The 19168-nt window shown below is 38.3% G+C and overlaps 1 protein-coding gene across 3 annotated transcripts in view; it reads right to left on the bottom strand.

The window, feature by feature from the left end:
• ZNF407 (zinc finger protein 407) overlaps positions 1 to 19168 on the bottom strand; it is a 427068-nt gene that overhangs the window by 401117 nt on the left and 6783 nt on the right. The window contains exon 1 of one of the 3 annotated variants that reach the window (XM_036884102.2): positions 230 to 496. The exons of the other annotated variants lie outside the window; for them this stretch is intronic. The gene's annotated coding sequence lies outside the window, so the exon portion shown is untranslated. Of the gene's footprint in view, positions 1 to 229; positions 497 to 19168 lie in introns of those variants that run through there. 3 annotated transcript variants of the gene reach the window in all.

Raw genomic sequence — 19168 nt, 5'->3', positions numbered from 1 at the left:
CAATACATTTCAGTTTACTACTTTTTTTTTTTAAAGAGAGATGCTCTCTTTGCAAATCATGTTTCAATGAACCCCCATTCTGTAAAATAAACAAAACTTCTATGATGCAAGTCAGGAAGTCAAGCGTTCCCTCCTTAGTGTCCCAGCAGAAGTCTAAAAGTCCCAGAGTAAAAGACACATAATTTAAAAACAACTGCTTCATCCTTTTCCCCTGAGCAAAGAGCCTTACCTCATTTTTCTAAATATATCCTAATTAGCAACATGCATATTCTCATCACATATCACTGTCCAATGCTCAAGTTCTTTTGCCAATGAAAAGCCACTCCTATCCCAGTTGTCAATCACCAGTTTCTTCATCTACAGTCATTTTGTATAGTCTGAAGGTTAATGACAAAGGGAAATGTCAGTGGTACAGCAGAATTAATGAGTAAGTTTAGGGAGGGAGTTTTATTGAATAAAATGTTTTAAAATCAATAATATTGACTTTATCTTTCATAATTCTCTTTAATTCAATTAAAACATATCATTTTCCATTTACTTCACGCCATGATTGAAATCTTCAGCCAATGCCATTTGGTTTGATGTTAATAAAAAGCCATCACATATTATGGCCTCAAAGCTAATGTTAAGTATTTTTAACTATTTTAACTATTTTTTCCATAACAAAGACAATCAAAGGAAAGCTATTGCTTTGAGTTCTGTTAAAAGTAGGGAAAAAAAATATTTGTAAGATAGGCCACCAAAAGCACGAGCACCAAAAAAGAATAAATTATCAAAATTAAAAACTTCAAACTACATCATGCTTCAAAGGCCACTACCCAGAAAGTGAAAAGACAACCCACAGAACAGGAGAAACATCTACAAATCATTATCTGATAAAGGACTTTTCTAGAATACATAAAGAACTCTTACAACTCAATAATAATAAAACAAATCAACTTTAAAATGTTCAAAGGAGCTGAATATATATTCCTCCAAAGATGTACAAATGGCCAAAAGTACATAAAAACATACACTGTATCAGTAGTCATCAGAGAAATGCAAATCAATACCATCATGCAGTATCACTTCACACTCACTATGATGGCTAGAATCAAAAAGACAGATAATAACAAATGTGGGTGAGGATGTGGAGAAATGAGAACCCTGATACAGTGGTAGTGGGGATGTAAAATGGCCATGCCACTTTGGAAAACAGCTCCTCAAATGAATAAACATGGAGTTACCAGATAGCCCAGCAACCGCATTCCTAGACATGTGGCCGACAGAGATGAAAATGTGTCCACACAAAAATTTGTACACAAGTGTTTATAGCAGTATTACTCACAATAGCCGGAAAGAGGAAACAACCCACAACTCCGTCAACAGATTAAAGGATAAACAAAACGAGATACATCCCTATCTACACAATGGAGGATCATTCCATCACAAAAAGGAATGAAGCACTAACACAGGCTACAATACGGATGAACCTTGAAAACATGCTAAGTGAAAGAAGCCAGTTCCAAAAGAGCACATCCAATACGATTCCTTTCATAGGAAATATCCAGAATAGGCAAATCTATAGGGACAGAAAGTAGATTAATGGTTCCCTAGAGCTTTGGGGGTGGTGGGGGGTGGGTACAGGAAGCAGCTGGGAAATAATAAAAGAAACAAGGTTACCATCTGAGGTGATAAAAATGTTCTAATATTTACTGTGATGATGGATGGCTCAATGTCTGAAATACTTAAACCCATTACATCGTAGTTTAAATGGGTGACCTGTATAGTACGTGACTATCTCAATAAAGCTGCTTAAAATAGTCACTTATAATCTACAATACCAAAAGCATCTTGTATGTTATTGCATTGTAATACAATAACATATTGTATCATTCTTGTAAAAGAATGCAAATATAAATATTCACAGTTTTATTACACTTACAAGATTTTCACTATTTCTTTAGAATGTGTTCCAGAAAATATAAATTTTTAGGAGGTTAACAGATGTTTGGGGGCCAAAAAAAAAATCCCTGCTCAAATAAGCTTAGAAAACTCTGGTTTGAACAAAATTTTCTTTACCACAGGATTTCTTAACACATAAGCATTACCCAAACTGATTTCATTACAGAAGTCTTTGTTTATAAAAAATATCAAGAATCTGGGGTTTCAAATGAGCCTTCAGAAAATACTCTTTCAGGTAAAGCATGGGCTTTGACGTTTGCAATGGAAGGGAACAGGAAGAAAGAGAACGAGTGTGCACGCGTCCCCAAGTGCCACAGGGCCCGCCCCACGCCAAGGGCTCCTGGGTGTACATGCTGGAATCACAGCAAAGAACACAGAATCCCTGCCTTGCACCTTAAGGGGTGAGACCATGTATTTTCTTTGAATAGACATATGTCCAATCCCGGACACTGACTTCTGGGCAGGGAGAGTCACAGGGCCTCATTTACTCTCAAGGATGAAAACAAGAATGAAAAAAACACAAAATCTGTGCAACAGCAGGACACTGGACATCAGGCCCCAAAGGGCACTGATCCCTGAGATGAGACACATACCAGGTGAGTCCCAGCTTACTGCCTGGAGAAAGGGCCAAGCCACAAGACAGGGCCCAGGGTCTCCCAACAGAGCTAAGGGGCAGGTGGAGCCTGTAGGTCAGAGTAAAAGAGAGGAGAGGGGACAGAAAGAGAAGCCCAGAGATCTGCGGAGGCTTCCCCCAGAGTATCTCAAGACAGAGAACACTGCCCTCTTCCAGGAAGCTGTCTCTGGCCCCTTTCACACGGTCCTTGGCAAAGCCCCCGCCCTAAGGCCATGGCTGCTCAGAGCTCTTCCACAGTGGGTCAGGTTTACCTGTCCCAGAAGTTTATATAAGTGGCATCACACCATAAGCCTTTTGTGGGGAAGGGGTGGCTTCTTTTGCTCACCCCAAAGTTTTGTTGCACTTATCAGCAATGCATTCTGCTTCTTTGCTGAGCAGTGTTCCACTGTATGGATATACCACCACTCTGTTGATGGACGTCTGAGCTGTTTTCCCTTTTTTGGCTATTATGATAAAGCTGCTATGAATATTCTTGTATAAGTCTTTTAATGAACATATATTTTCATTCATTTTGTATAAATACCCAGGGTCTTGCTGGGTTATACAATAGATGAGTATGCTAAATTTTATGAGAAGCTGCCAGACTGATTTTCAAAGTTGTTGTACTGCTTTACATAGCCACCAGTAATGTCAAGAATTTTGATTCATCCATGTCCTAACCAACATTTGACACTTTCAGTCTTTTAAATGTCCATAATGTCATATTAGTGGGTGTGCATGGCTTTAATCTGCATTTCCCTAGATGGTGCTGAATTGTCTGTTATGTGCTTTGTGAGGTGCTGGTTAGCACTTTGTCCATTTCTTAAACCAGTTGTTTATCTATTACTGAGTTCATGTATTCTGGATATAAATCATTTGTCAGATACATATTTCACAAATATTTTCTCCCTTTCCATTACTGTTTGTATTATTGTTATCTTTTGATAAGCAGACATTTTAAATTTTGATGAAATCAATTTTTATTCCTGTTCTGGTCATTTATGTGTCTAGTTTATTTTCTGCCTCCCCATGACAGAATGGAAAGGCATGGTTTATTTTATCCACCCTAATATCCCAGGAGCTTTGAACAATTCCAAGCACATACAAGGTACTAGAATGAACAAATACTTCATTGTGATATAAGAAATGTCTCCTCTCTAAGTATTTATAGATAAAATAAGAAATGTCTGAGATTTTCAAATAGCCCAGGAGAAGGACAAATTGAAGGTTATATACTGATAGTGATTAAAGCTGAGTGACAGTCACATGAGGATTCAACATCCTACTCTATCAACTTTTATGCATCTGTATTGAAAATGTCCATAATATTTAAATTTATTTTAATGCTTAGTCTAAAATGGCATGAATTCTTTTCCTTTTGATGATGAGTCTAATCATCTCTTACTCTTCCAACATTGCTGTGGCACATTACTATGTTACCTTTACTGTGGACACTAGCAGGAGTCCCTCTTCAGAAATACAAGGTACAGAACACACAGGCTAAGGCAGAGAATACCCACACATGCATGTCTATTCAGAGTGAATGTTCTAGTGATGGCACCTGACTCATATATTTTTAGAGACTAAAGAATGACAACTGCAGAGGAGCTAAATAGACAGTTCTCTAAAGAAGAAATTCAGATGGCCAACAGACACATGAAAAGATGCTCCACATCGCTTGTCATCAGAGAAATGCAAATTAAAACCACAATGAGATATCATCTCACACCAGTAAGGATGGCTACCATCCAAAAGACAAACAACAACAAATGTTGGCGAGGTTGTGGAGAAAGGGGAACCCTCCTGCACTGCTGGTGGGAATGTAAATTAGTTCAACCATTGTGGAAAGCAGTATGGAGCTTCCTCAAAATGCTCAAAATAGAAATACCATTTGACCCAGGAATTCCACTTCTAGGAATTTACCCCAAGAATGCAGCACTCCAGTTTGAAAAAGACAGATGCACCCCTATGTTTATCGCTGCCCTATTTACAACAGCCAACATATGGAAGCAACATAAATGTCCATCAGTAGATGAACGGATAAAGAAGATGTGGTACATACACACAATAGAATATTACTCAGCCATAAGAAAAAAACAAATCCTACCATTCACAACAACATGGATGGAGCTAGAGGGTATTATGCTCAGTGAAATAAGCCAGGCGGAGAAAGACAAGTACCAAATGATTTCACTCATATGTGGAGTATAAGAACAAAAGAAAACTGAAGGAACAAAACAGCAGCAGAAGCACAGAACCCAAGAATGGACTAATAGTTACCAAAGGGAAAGGGACTGGGGAGGATAGGTGGGAAGGGAGGGATAAGGGCAGGAAAAAAAGAAAGGGGGCCTTATGATTAGCATGTATAGTGTGGGGGGGGCACAGGGAGGGCTGTGCAACACAGAGAAGACAAGTAGTGATTTTACAGCATCTTACTATGTTGATGGACAGTGACTGTGAATGGGGATGTGTGGGGGACTTGGTGAAGGAGGGAGCCTAGTAAACATAATATCCTTCATGTAATTGTAGATTAATGATACCAAAAAAAAATTTTAAAAAAAAAGAACAATTGCATTAATATGCAAAAGTAAAATAATAAGACCCTTTATTATCTTCTATACAATGGCTCCAAAAATTCTAAAACAAAAGAAAATGTTTCTACATTTATTATTTCCCAATTGATTTCAATTAACAAAATAGTTTAGCATATCATTATATCAAGAAAGAAAAAACATTCAACAAACATATATTGCGTGCATACCATATGAAAGGAACTACAGTGACACAAACACATTCTTTGCCCTCACCAGGCTCATATTCTATTAGGAGCAGGGTGACCTATACACAAAGAAACTCTAATACAGGTCACATATGTTCACATGTGTGACACAGACCAAGATCTACAGCAGTATAAATGAGCAAGGGGTCATACTTCCAAGTCAGGTATTTGGCTAACAACAGCAGAAATACCATTTGAGCTAAACCTTGAGGAAACTAAAACTGTTTTATTCTTTTGTTGAGAGAGCAAGCAGTAACAGCTAAACATCTCAAGTACAAGGGAGGGATTAGGCAAAGCCATAAAACGTACACAATGAGAGGGCAAGATTGTCAGCAGTCCAGAGAGCTAGGGCTTGGCTTTCCACTCAACAGCAACTCAAAACAAAGGCAGAGGGTCAACCAAGACCACCACCATCCAAGGCTCTGAATCAAGAGTTGTAATTTATTCAGTAGTGTCAGTGGGAAGTCACCAAAACACAGCACTGCTTTAAGAAGTTTAATTTTTCAGTATGCAGGAATATCACAAGCAAAGTCTAGAAGCAGAAAGAGTGAATTCTAACAGTTTGTTACAACAAGATGAATCAGTAAGCAGAAGTGCAAGGTGAAAATGAGTGTCAGATTTCTTCCCACAGGAAGGGTTCAAGATTCAGAAGACCTAGCAAGTGTTCAGATTAAAATAATAAGATACATTAAACCAAATCTTCCTAAAGCTTATGTTTCCTATACAAACTCACCAATTACCATCCAACATATGCCCTAACTGTGCAACAAAGCTTTCAAATATTCAGTTCCAGTTATAACAACTATTCTTATCCAAATGCTCAACTATTCCTCAATTTTAAAAAAAAATAAGTTGCATTTAACTTTATTATCTTCAATTTTACCTAGAAATTATTAAATCATCCAGAATCTGTCACAAAAGAAAGTTCATGCTCTAACTGAAATGGTCTCTGATATGATTTAGAGAAAAAAATGTTGCATGAAAGAAATCAAAACACTCACATGCTTTTTAAGAATAATAAAACAAATCAATAGCAGCCTTCTGATGACACCTGGTGGCCATTTCTCACAGGCAGTTTCAGCATTTTAAAGAAAATATTTCACGAACTAGTGGAGAAACGCAACAGTTTTATTCCGTCATTTCCTATGCTATCTTCACTATGAGTAGCATGCATGGAATTTTGCCTTCATTCTCCTCCTTTTGGTTCCACTTTTCACTTACTCCAATCTCTTCTTCATTTCTCTCTTCCTCCCTTTTCTAACAAGTACCCATCAAGCAGCTGAGCCCTTGCTCTAGCCTATTCTCTCTTTCATACACACACACGCACACAAACAAGCTCTCTCACTGGTGTGACGAAGACACCCACACAAGAAACCACCTTCTCTCTGCCTCCACCCACACCATCTCACCCTTCACCCTACCCAGACTCACCCAAATTAGTGGTGTCAGCAGTGTGACATTAGCATGGGTTGGCCCCAGGCCAATTGTAAAACTACAGCAGGATGCAGGGAGGGTAGGCTTGGCAGGTGTGCACACACACATGCATATACATAAGAACTCCTGATGGTCTCTTGCCCTTTCTCTTTGGGAAGTTCAAAAAAGGATGAACTCTGGAAGTCATTATCATCCTACAGTAGGGATTCTCTCCTCTCCTCCTGGAAGGACAGTTCTGACTTCCTGTTATGAGCTTCAATAGCGACAGTTGAGCAAGGCAAGAATAAATGGAAAGTAGTGGACTACTCAGATCTCTTTCTTAATCTACATTTAAATTGGTAGTCCCCAGAGCGGCTGGAGACTCCTGTCAACAGCCCTGTGAGTGAGTGGCTGGGGAGCAGCTCCTCCAGCCCCAGCCAGACTTCAGATAACTGCACAGCCCTACCGAATGCTGGCTGCAGCCACAGGAGAGACCTGGAACCAGAACGTCCCTGACCCACAGACACTGTGATGTAATAAATGCTTGTTGCTTTAAGCCAGTAAGTTTTTATATAATTTCCTATGTAGCAGTAGATAACTAATAAAATGCCTTTCTCTTTCCTTTCTACCTTGTCAAGAACAGATATGGCTCAAAGTCAACCTCTTTTATATTTATTTTATACATATTTCCTTTCCTATATGCTGCAAACATTAACAAGAATCTTCTCCTTAGCACAATAGTACACAGAAGTTAATGTTAACTGACATATACTGTTTAAAATGCATATAAAGAGTAGAATTCCTATCATACTTCTGTAACAAGATTTTAGAACTTTAACCAACTAGCACTTATATTTATGCGTCCCCCTCTACCAAAATCAGATCTGATACAGCTTACAATGAAAATCTGATGTAAATCAAGAGTTGTTAAAGAGCTAACAAAGAAATGAGGTTGGAGAGAGTTTTAAATTTAGATTTATATGGAATAAAAAAAATATATTGAATGTTTCCTGAAAAACCTGATCATTTTGAATGAAGATATTCTTTCTTTTAGGCCCCTGGAATTGTTCAGCAAGCAACCTGCCTCAGAGCTAACAGCAGCCATGAGTTCCTTTCCATTTAAGATCAGAAATGCTAGCAGCCCACAATCCTAGTATTCCCCAAAGCCAATGAGGCAGCCCATGCAGTAAACACATGTACAGCCACAGATCACAGGCTGAATAGGTGACATCTTTTTTGCCCCGTGGATCGTACCACTCACACACCTTCCCTTAGCGGAGGCATTCACACTTAGAAGATGGGGGGCCTCTGGCCACAGGGCTCACCCCTGATTTGGTTCCACATCCAAAGCATCTCACTCGCCATGTGGAGCTGAGAACTGTCCTCGGCCAGAGTCCAAAGACATACTGAAGACAAGAAGTAGGCTACAACTATGTGCTCCCAAACCCAAATGGGAAAAGTAAAGTGAAATTATCAGAGAAAAACAATTCTCCCTCAGGCCAGAATATTCTTTCTATTCCAGGGATACACACGTTCTATTTCAAATATTCATTTCAATTTCTCCTGCAAGTTAAAAATTAGAATATTTGCTAAATGCTTAAATTGAAGGTGAAACAATCAGTAAAAAACAATAATAACAGGGATCAAACTATGGGGGCAAACATCCCTTTCATTATCAAAGATTCCCACCTTTCCAACACTACTTGCAAAGACATATTAAAAGCAGTATAAAATAACAAATCATGGAACAAAAATAATTGTAAAATTAGTTCAGCCTTCTTACCTGGCTATTTTGTTGTTTTTCTCCTTAATCTTCCTACACTTCAAATAATACTTTCCAGACACATTAAATTGATCCAGAAATAAAGTTAATTTTATGACCTTATATCAACCCTCTTTGTCAAATGTATCTTTTACAGTCAGTTGGATTTTACACAAGAAGCTAAAATCTAATATATCTTTCAGAAAGTATTTTTAAAACCAATGCTTTATTAATATTTCTACTTAGTTGTTTCAATTTCTTTTTTTTTAAGAAAGAAAATTCTTACTGGAGCAGGAAAATAAGATATAAGAAAAGAATGAAGATTCTGTGAGTAGATAATGAAAAAATTCAATGCCATTAAAAGCAGACACACAGGATCGTTTGTATCTTAAGCCATTTGAAAAAGGTTGTTTTATTATCAATGTAACTAATCACAATGAAACCATCTCTTACAACTAAAGACATTATAATGAATTTTCTTTACAGCTACAGAGAAATGAGATTTGCTGTTTCATGTCAAACAGAACAGGCTGTATAAATTCTTCTTCCTATTTATTGTAAAATATAATTTCATCTATAAAATCAGTCATGAAATATTAAAACTGAAACAACAGAATTTATATGCTTTACTTAATTTAGTTTAAACGTTCTATTCACTAAAAAAAAGAAGGGGGTGGGCATGTGTGATAGAGCCCCTACTTTCTCATTAAGTGTTTCCATTATAGCCTTTATTTTCAAAAATTTATAATGCAGCCATAAAGAAAGCATTCCATGATAAAAATTAGTATACTTTCCTTAAATCTGCCTTTTACCTTTCTCAAAAGGCAAGAAAATGAAGCACATAGCTTATGAATGCTGAGGAAAGAGCAGAGAAGAACAAAATTAAAGAAACACATGACACATTCACATCAAAAATTCTAAGCACTAGTGAAAAAGAACATTAAGGTGAAGTAAGAAGGCCTTCATTCTCCTCCCAACCCCACCAGCAATCCGCTGCAGGACACACGCAACCGGGTACCTGCTGGAACCTCGGCTTCCTCCTCTGGAAAGTGAGAGGGAGGGAGGACTAGGATTCCTCAATTCAAGGAGAAGCCCATCACTAACACTAAGGAACTGTTGGACACTCACCCCATAGAAGTATTCTTAGTAAGGAATTTGCTTTTCTTTCCAGCAGTAAAAATGGAAGAAAATGGGTATTTTCAAAATGTAAATCTAGGGGAAATACAACTCTAAAAAAAATCTAAAGACACATTCTGCAGTGTTCTGGATTACAGAGAGTTGTCAGGTCCACTGACGAGATGGAATACAATGGCTAATCAAAGAACTATAGGGGAAAAAAATACAACTACTAATTTTGGAAGAAATCTGGAAAACACTGTAATCCCAAATGTCAAAAGCCAACACATGATATAAAACTATCAAGTCTCAAGACATTTGAAATATAAAGTTTCAAGTATCAAAGAATTGAGTGTTAAGAAAGTATATTTAGAATGGAGAAAAGCTTAGTATTAAATTTTAAAACTGAATAAAGTCCCAACCAAGTCCACATATATCACAAGGTTAATAGTTTTCTCCTCTGGGTGGTGAAATTACAGGTAATTTTTTTCTTCTTCCTGTCATTTTGCTATACTTTCCATAACATATTATTTTGAGGGAACGATTGAAGAGAAAGCTTTAGAAGAAACCTCTATATATGGTTGAAGCAATGGAAAATGATGACTACTCTCAAGCAGATCAATGAAGCCCATCTTTAAGATAGAAATGTATTTATGATTGTGGTTCTTGGACTAAACTCATAATTAAAATAAAAGGAAAGTTAGGGAATGACTTGTTTTAGCAGCGATGCTTCGGGTCTAGTTTTAGCCAAACACCCTGGGGTACCAAGACATTCATCTACGTTTCATCAGGCCTCGTGTAAAAACTCAAGAATGGAGGGAACAGCACCAGTATGAGCAGCAAACCTAGCACCCAGGTCTTGGCTTCAAATACCGTCCGCACTGAAGGAATCTGGGTTCCCTGAGGAACAGCAGATTCCAGGGCCGGGGCAAGGGAGGTCCAAGATGAGCTTGGAGCATCTGTTATGAGAGAATGTGGGGAAATGCTTGCAAAAAAGAGAGGATGTGACAAAGACACAGGAGTCAGCTGGGAGAGGCTCCTACTGGCCAATTCTGGAACACCCTGAGCACCAAAATAAGTACCAGTAAACCACTATAAGTAGGAATGAGTAAGTCCATATTAACAATTTGGAGACAGACAGACAAGACAAGCAGACAGATGGACTGACGGAGCAAAGGATGGCACTGTTTATAGTAGAACCACAAACTGGCAAATATGGAGGGAATGCAGGAGACAGAAAATCATATTGGTACAGACTGTATCAGGCAGACATCATCAATGAATACTAAATCTAGTGAGAATTATTTTGATATTCAAAATGTTTGAACAGTATTAAAGCATCTCCCCACAAAGTGCTTATTAGCTGCAAGGGAAGGAAGAAAAAAACTTGTAATTGTCCAGTGGATAGATGAGCAACACCTTGCCAGGGGTGATCAAAGTTAACACCCTCAGTGAAGGTATATGCCTCCAGAAAAAGCACCCTGAGAAGGGCAGGACACCATGCGTCACTGTAGCTGAGATGCAACACCTGCAGCTACTCGAGAAGAAAGAGCAGACAAATACAAAGTCAGGAATGTTTCGTTTAAAGAAGAAAAAAATCCCATCTATTGAAGGCCTAAGAAGGCAAAGAAAGTGCAAATTTCTTTTTTTAGGAGGCAGGGACTTGAGCTGGGACATCTACCTTCTGCCCACAGACATCTGCACTCCTGGTTTTGAGCTTTAGAAATCGGGCTGAATTATATGACTAGCTTTTCCGTTTCTCCATCCTGCAGAAAGCAGCGTGTGGGACTTCTCGGCATCCATAACCTCATGAGCCAACTACTTTAACAAATCTCCTCTTGTGTATACATGTCTCTGTGTAGCCTACTGGCTGTTTCTCTGGAGAACCCTAACACAGATTTTGATACTGAGAGTGGTTCTAGAAAAACAGAATATTAAGGATGGGTTTTCTGAATTGCTTCTGGAGTTTTAGAAACTGGCTATCTAATCTAATTAAAGATGCTAATGACTCTGTTTCCAGTAGTAAAGAGAGCACGTACATATAACCTGTGGCGTGAACTACTTATACAGAGATTCATAAAGTATCTGCATTAGATAATCCCAGTCAACCACTTACAAGAAGAAAAGAGCTAAGTGACTCTGTGCAAACATTTCTGGAAAATCAAGAAATATGATGACTTTGGTTGGTTGGCCCGAATGCCACTGGACAAAAGAAAATGAATGTGCTCTGGGATTGCAATTACCAGCTCAAACTCAGCATAAACAGCCTGAGAGCTTCGAGGTGTTCCCAGGAGAGCCTGGCCTCCTTACTGCCACTGGCAGAAAATGCTGGGTATCAAATGTAGAACTTCATCCTATGACTGTCTGAATCAGAAAGGAAGTTTTACTACTGTTATAATGAGAACACTGACTGGGAAGGAATGCGCCCTATAAGCTGGGACGGAACATGTGGGAAGACGCAATGAAGCTGGGAATACTGAGCCCCTAAGTTCCTACGGGTCTTCTTTGCCAATGCAAGATGCCTTGCCGCACAACTGGCTGCAGCACTGCTGCCCCCAGCAGTAGTGACCTGCCAGGTCCTGTAATAAATTTCATCAGATACAGGTCTACATAGAATGTCCTAATGGTTTTGTTTCTCTGGAAGATGCTGCCTAATACAAGTATGAACACAAATTTAAACAGCTGAAAACTCCACTATGATTCTAGAAGGGAATACCCCTATTCTTAGAAAATATACACTCGAGCATTTACGTGAAAGGGTCATGATGTATTCAATTTACTCTCCAAAGATTCAGGAAAAAAAGTAAAGCGTGAGTGTGTGTGTGTAAAGAGAGCATGTATACAAACAAGTAAGAGTGAGTGGAAATGATAGAGCAAGTCCACGAAAACGGTAACAATAGCTAATACTATCTGGATACGGTTATTTTGTTGTCCTTTCTCTATTTTTACTCACGTTTTTAAATAAACTTGAAATAATTGCCAAATAAACAGTAAAAAAAAAAAAGGTAAAGAATGTGGAGGTAGGCTGATTTGGTACAAACGGCTTAGCTAGGCAGTATCACCAGTAACTGTAAGAAGGGCAGAAGAATGTAAAGCTTCCTCAAAATGACAAAGGTTTTCTTAGACCAGACAAAACCCTCACTCCACAGAGTCACTAACAGTTCCCAAGAAGACTCCCAGGAATCCAAAAAGCTTTACCTCCAACTGCGGGCCTACTGCAAAGTAGGTCCTCCAGTGCAGTTGTGTCTCTGTCCTAAAAAATGTGAACTCCTTTGCCATTAAAAAAACATCGTTATTGGAATTTTCCTGTCAATTCCTTTCTAACTATGGTTACCATACCAGCCCTAAAATAGTGTCTTGGGAGACACACAATACTAACAGGCAACGGGAAAGAGAAAAAGAAAGTGTGAATAACTTCCCTGCTGAGCAGCCTGTCCTCAAATACTAAAATCTAACAATGCCCTTGGGTCCCTTGCAAGCCCTACTATCTCCACGATCTGATTATGGGATGATTATCAAATCCTTTCTCTACAAGATAGTCCTTCTTTAGTCCCGCTATTCACTAACTTCAGAAGCAGATCCTGCTCAACACTGTTAGCAAATTGTTCAGTTGTCATTGTCTCTCAGTGACAAATGTAGACATTAACCAAACAGAATGCCAATCTCCACAACAGCAACATGCAATACCCAAGGCCCCTTTACACATAGGACGTATGCTGGTTTCCATGTGATGCATTTATTTGTATTAGGATTTTATGGCTTAAGCACTGTAGCTACTAGAAAAATAGCATTTATCATGTGAACATATTTCCCAAGTATGACTGAAATATCACTAATGGCATTCAAAATAAAGTTATGTAACCACAAGTAAGGATTTATTATGCAATAAGTATATATTATTCACATCTGTATTAGAAAAAAATAACTTATCAACCTATGATTTCACTTGTATTACTTCTTATGAAAAGACTAAGTTTTTTAAAAAAGAAAAAGGCATGATAAAATACTATGGTATAAAGCACAGCACAAAGGATGAAGGAGCAGGTAAATGATTTAAGTTTGGAAAACTTTGCATTACATATGCCTTATTCATTTACTGGCTTTTTGGTTAGTTATGTAACTAAGAAATCAATAAAAGTAGATAAGAATCCACCGCCCTAATTCATCACCCAACAAGAACGCTCTGGAAAGCAGTCAGCACCCACGAAGGCAACCTTTCTTGGTGACATCACAGTCATCACTGGCTACCTGTCACACAGGCAGCCCCCATTCTATTATACCTCTAAGAAAACTGTGCAGCCTAATAAAATGTCCTAATAAAATGTCCCACGTCTGTCATATCACACTTCTACATATGAAGGAATAGGTAACAGAATTACGTTTGTGCAGAAGGAAAGCTGCAGAATGCTGATTTCCTACACATACACACCTGCCTTTTCTTTTGCATTTGTAAGGAGTGGCTAGAACCAACCTAACAAGAAGCTAATGCCCTGATACCGTAATGAGTGGACTTAAAAATGCCTCAGACACAACAGAAGGGCATCTGGTAAACTTTCCGAGCAAGCGTTCCTGGTCGGCAGGCAGTCTGCTCTAGACTGACGCACAAGGCCGGCTCCTCCCACCCCGGAGCTCCGCCTTACAGCTTCCTCATATGCCGAGTCCGCCTGACAGAAGCAAGCCAGAATAAAAGAGGCGACACATTTGCTTCTTGAAAACCTTGACTCAAAGGGGCATCTACCACTTCCACTCACACCTGCTTCACCACAAGGGAGTCTGAAAAATGGAACCTGAGCTGTGCGACTATATTCTGGGGAGGGAAAAATTGATTTCGTTGGACAGCTAGCCACCTCCACCACACACCAACCCAAAAATCATCATATTGCTTGTCATTCTAGCATTAATGATAGCTCTTAGTCTTTAGACAACTTACGAAAACACTTTTTGAGAAATGCAACTAGCCCTGGAAGAGCATACCAGGAGCTGTTACTTCCACATATGTAAAACAAGGGAATTATAAGTAATATCAATCACTTAGAAATTTAGCTGATCATCAAATCATGAATCCCTGTGTCCTACCCAAGGAGATTCTAATTAAGAAAGTCTGGGGTGAGGACAATCAGTAGTGTTAAAGAGCTCCCTGGATGGTTCTGATGAGCCAGATTTGGGAGCTACTGGATTAAAGTCCCTCCTAACTTCAAAAAAAACCAGTATGTATTTAACATATATTTACCAGACAAAGAGCTGAGGTGCAGAGGAGAGGAAAAAAGGGGGAGAAAGAACAGTGCATTAAGGAGAACAAATGCACTGCATGACAAGGGCTGTCACACAGGGGCTCCAGGACCATTTGCCTACACATCACTGGCCATGCAAAATTATTCTAAATCTCACTTTTAACAAACACTGCCTCAACTTACCACCCTGAAATCCTAGGACATTAAGCACCACTCATGTGGAAAACCAGACTATGGACTTTGAAGATTCTTAATGAAAACCACTTGATCTCATTTTTTGAAAGACTGTAATCTCTAACACCTCTGTCTTAATGATCTAAATTTTCTAAGCTATTTTTAAAAGTACATTACCACCTTAGTTTAAATTCTAATGGTTTTATAATTACATACACTCCTATAACTGTGATTCTTCATTCAATAATAACTGATCTAATAATTATATATCAAATTCTGATCCATAATTCACAATCATTAGAATTCACAACTGAATTGTACACTAGGAGACAAGTGGTTTGTTGCTTGTTCTAGGTCTAAAATACAAAGTTTCCATTATATTAGTAACTGGTAACTATTCTGAGCTTCCGTTACACTGGATGCTTAGGCTGGTGTTACTCCAAGGTGTTAAACAATGCCTTTTTTCTACCAGGCTTATTATCTCATTTTTATTTAAAACAACTTGGGGATTTTTTTGTTAATGGAGGGAGAGTAAGCACAGCATATAAGAGAAAACAAAAAAGAAATATGAAAACCAAACACATTGAAAAGCCCTGAGAATTAAGACTGAGATCATCTGGCTTTAGCAAAATGCAGCAGCAACTACAGGAGTGAAGTACCAAGAAGCTGTTTCAAGAAGCCTGTGTTCTACATTTGCCCATAAGGGATCTCTGACAAGCACTACATGTGTCTGAAATGCAGACATCCCCACTGTGGATGGGCTCTCATGGGCTGTCAACTTGTTAGTGAAGGGCTGACTCTGCTAGGAAGTATGACATTACATAATTACAACCGCTTGACAGTTCTCGTGGTTTAGACAATTTCAGCACTCTAAATATCAAACAAAAATAGTAATGCTATTTGGATCCACAGGACATGTAATTTGACTTAGGGTTTCTAGAACTATGATTTTTACTGGTCCTATGCTTGTTAATTTCAAGGAGAGGCTGTCACACCATGATGGCTTAAAATAAGGTATACAGTTTAAGCACTGTTCATTTAAGAAAAAGTCCCCATTAATACAGGATAGATGTGACATGTGACCCTCAAAAAAATTATCAAAGAGTAGAAATAAAACAGGCAAAGGTAGATTTCAGAAGTGCCCTTTTTAGCAACCAATTGCCTAAGAAGGGAATATGATTTCCCAACTCCTGTGGCATGATACTGTAATCACTTTCTAATGAACTGGAAGACGCAATCCTTACAACTAAAAAACAAAATGCAATTACTTTTTCTGCTTTCAGGGACTTGTCGTCTGCTAGAATGATAGTCGTGCACTTTAGTTTAAAAAAAAAGCCTACTAATAGCTGCATTCATCCCACTGGTTCCTGGACTTGCCATTGGAATGAAGAAGGAGATATCTAAGCTGGCCTGTGCATACAGTAAAACAACAAATTTGACTGCATCTATACTGTCGGAACTCAACCAAGAATTAGGAGAAGTGCAAGTTGCAGCACTCCAAAATCTTGCGACTACAGACTATCTACTATTAAAAGAACATATGGGATGTGAACAGTCCCCAGGAATGTGTTGTTTTAATTTGTCTGATTTTTCTCAAACTATTCAAATTCAGTTAGACAATATCCATCATATCATTGATAAGTTTTCACAAATGCCTAGGGTGCCTAACTGGTTTTCTTGGTTTCACTGGAGATGGCTGGTAATTGTAGGTCTGCTTTGGTTATGTAACTGTATTCCTATTATGTTAATGTGTGTGCGCAATTTAATTAGTAGTTTAAAACCTATACATGCTTATGTTACTCTACAAGAAGATATGTCAAAGAAATAATCAATCTTCCTATGTTTTCTTCCGTCTGCTACTTCTATAGCTTTTCTTCTTCCTTCCTAATTACAACCCTTAAGTAGAATTCGTGCCTCATAACGAAATTACCAAGTATCATAATTCTTCCAAGTGGTAAAGATACCTCAAGACAAATGCTGGGCATAGAAGCCACAGGGCATAAATCTGCAAAGAAGCAAAAAGCTAACCTTTTCAAACAATATTGCTTCTCTCTCACTTACCAACTTTACATTTCCCTGTATGGCCCCGGAAGATGACTGGTTAGCCAGAGACAGGTAAGATTCCTCAAGGGAGGAACAACCTAAGACAGGCACAGTCGCAGGGGGGCCATCAGGTGAGAAATTGGTGATCAACAGAGGTGAGGCTTAGAACCTCACCCCCACTGTTTTGAGAGAAATCTTCTGCATCTGTGGATGTTTTGTTGTCCTTGCCTAGCTTGGATTAATACTTAGTCTATAGGCACACACCTGATCATCTACATTTGCCCTCTTACAGCACTAAACTATGTTTTCTACCTTTATCTTGCATCTACCTACCACTCCAGCATTTTATAAAAAATAATAATAATAATAATAAGGGAGAAATGTGGGATTCACATATAAATCAAGTATAAAAATCAAACGAATATTCATATTTGACCTGATTGTTTATAGTTCATAATGCATGATCAAAACCGAATGTTTCTGTGATGACTGCCCTTGCACTGTTCACCATGTAAGAACTTATTCACTATGTAAGAATTTGTTCACCATGTAAGAACTTGTTCGTTATGCTTCAGAAGATTGGAGACTGTTCAGAATTAGGCTTGGGGTTGATTAATGATTGTGCTTTGAGTCCCCTATACAGAATTTTATTGTTGTTAACAACCATTTGATCAATAAATATGAGAGATGCCCTCTCAAAAAAAAAAAAAAGCCTACTAAGAAAAAGAAAGTAATTTTGAGAATGGACATAAATACACTCTTTACCAGTCTTCCACACTTCCATTTTGACTTTTACTTTTTTTTCCTGTACTCCAACACTCTTGGACGTTACCAGATTGTCTTCTTCTGTGGGAGTGCTTAGGCCAGTTACTGGTACTTCATAAGTGCTTAACAAGTTACTATAAATCACGACCATCAAAACCTATCTTTTTTCTCTCTCCTCCTGAAAGTGCTTTTATATTGTAATCCTGTAAGAGCATATCTTCACCACCATGACGCCCATCACATCTTTCTCATACAATCTTGAATAGACCCTGTGTAGGCAGGCTTTGCAAAAAGAAAAAAATAATGTTTTTTTAAATATTTGGTAGATACAAAGAATAATTTTAATATGTATAAGTATTAAGCATAATATTACAAGACCCTGAGAACAGATCACAGTTTAAGAAAATGAAATTATTATCATTGCATTTCCTCTTGGTGTCCCCCTCACCTTTCCTCTTACAGAGCTATCCACAAACTTGAATTCTGTGCTTGTAATTTACCTGTTTTCTTTACTACTTTACCATATCTGTATTCCTAACAATATGCAATTTTGTTCTGTGAGTTTCTAAACATTTTTAAAAATGGAAAAATACTTTATGCATTCTTCTGGAAGTAGCTTTTTTCCTGCGAGACAGTGTTCCTACTGTTTATCCCTGGTGATGCGTTCAGTTTCACCGCCATACAGTACCTCACTACAAGAAGAGAAGGTCATTTATCCCTTCTCCTGTGACAGGTACTGCTTCCAGTTTTCCCCTTACCAACAGTGTACCTGGGGGCAGTCCTGCACATGTCTCCTAGCACTTGTGTACAGCTTCCCTAGCGCCGTCGTCTTCAATTTTAGCATGCATCAAATTACCAGGAGGTCTTACTAAAATGGAAAAATGACCCATCCCCAAAGTATCTGATCCAGTAGGTCTAGGGCAAAGCTTAAAAATGTACATTTCTGACAAGTTGCGCTAAAGTGCTAGGAACACAGTTTAGAACCATTGTTCTAGGATAAAGACCTAGGAGAGGAATTACTGTGTCTAAGGGTACAATGCAACTTTAACTTTACTAGATAATTCGTTACTGTACCAATTTACACTCCCATCAATTGTATTTAAGCATTCTAGTTGTTTCCTACCTCCCAAACAATAGATATTGTTAGATTTTTACACTGTTACCAACCTCATGTATATGAAACTATATACCATTTTGGTCCTAATTTTCCTTTGCCTAATAACTAATGAGGTTGAGAATCTTTGCATTCAGATTTCCTCTTTTGTGAAATGCCTATTCTGGTCATTTGCCCATTTTTCTATCATTCTTATAGATTTACCATAGTTTGC

This window comes from Manis pentadactyla, chromosome 6 (assembly GCF_030020395.1).
Source record: "Manis pentadactyla isolate mManPen7 chromosome 6, mManPen7.hap1, whole genome shotgun sequence".
NCBI classification, from domain to species: domain Eukaryota; kingdom Metazoa; phylum Chordata; class Mammalia; order Pholidota; family Manidae; genus Manis; species Manis pentadactyla.
Note: the sequence above shows the minus strand (reverse complement) of the source record. Positions and strands in the feature narration are given on the sequence as shown.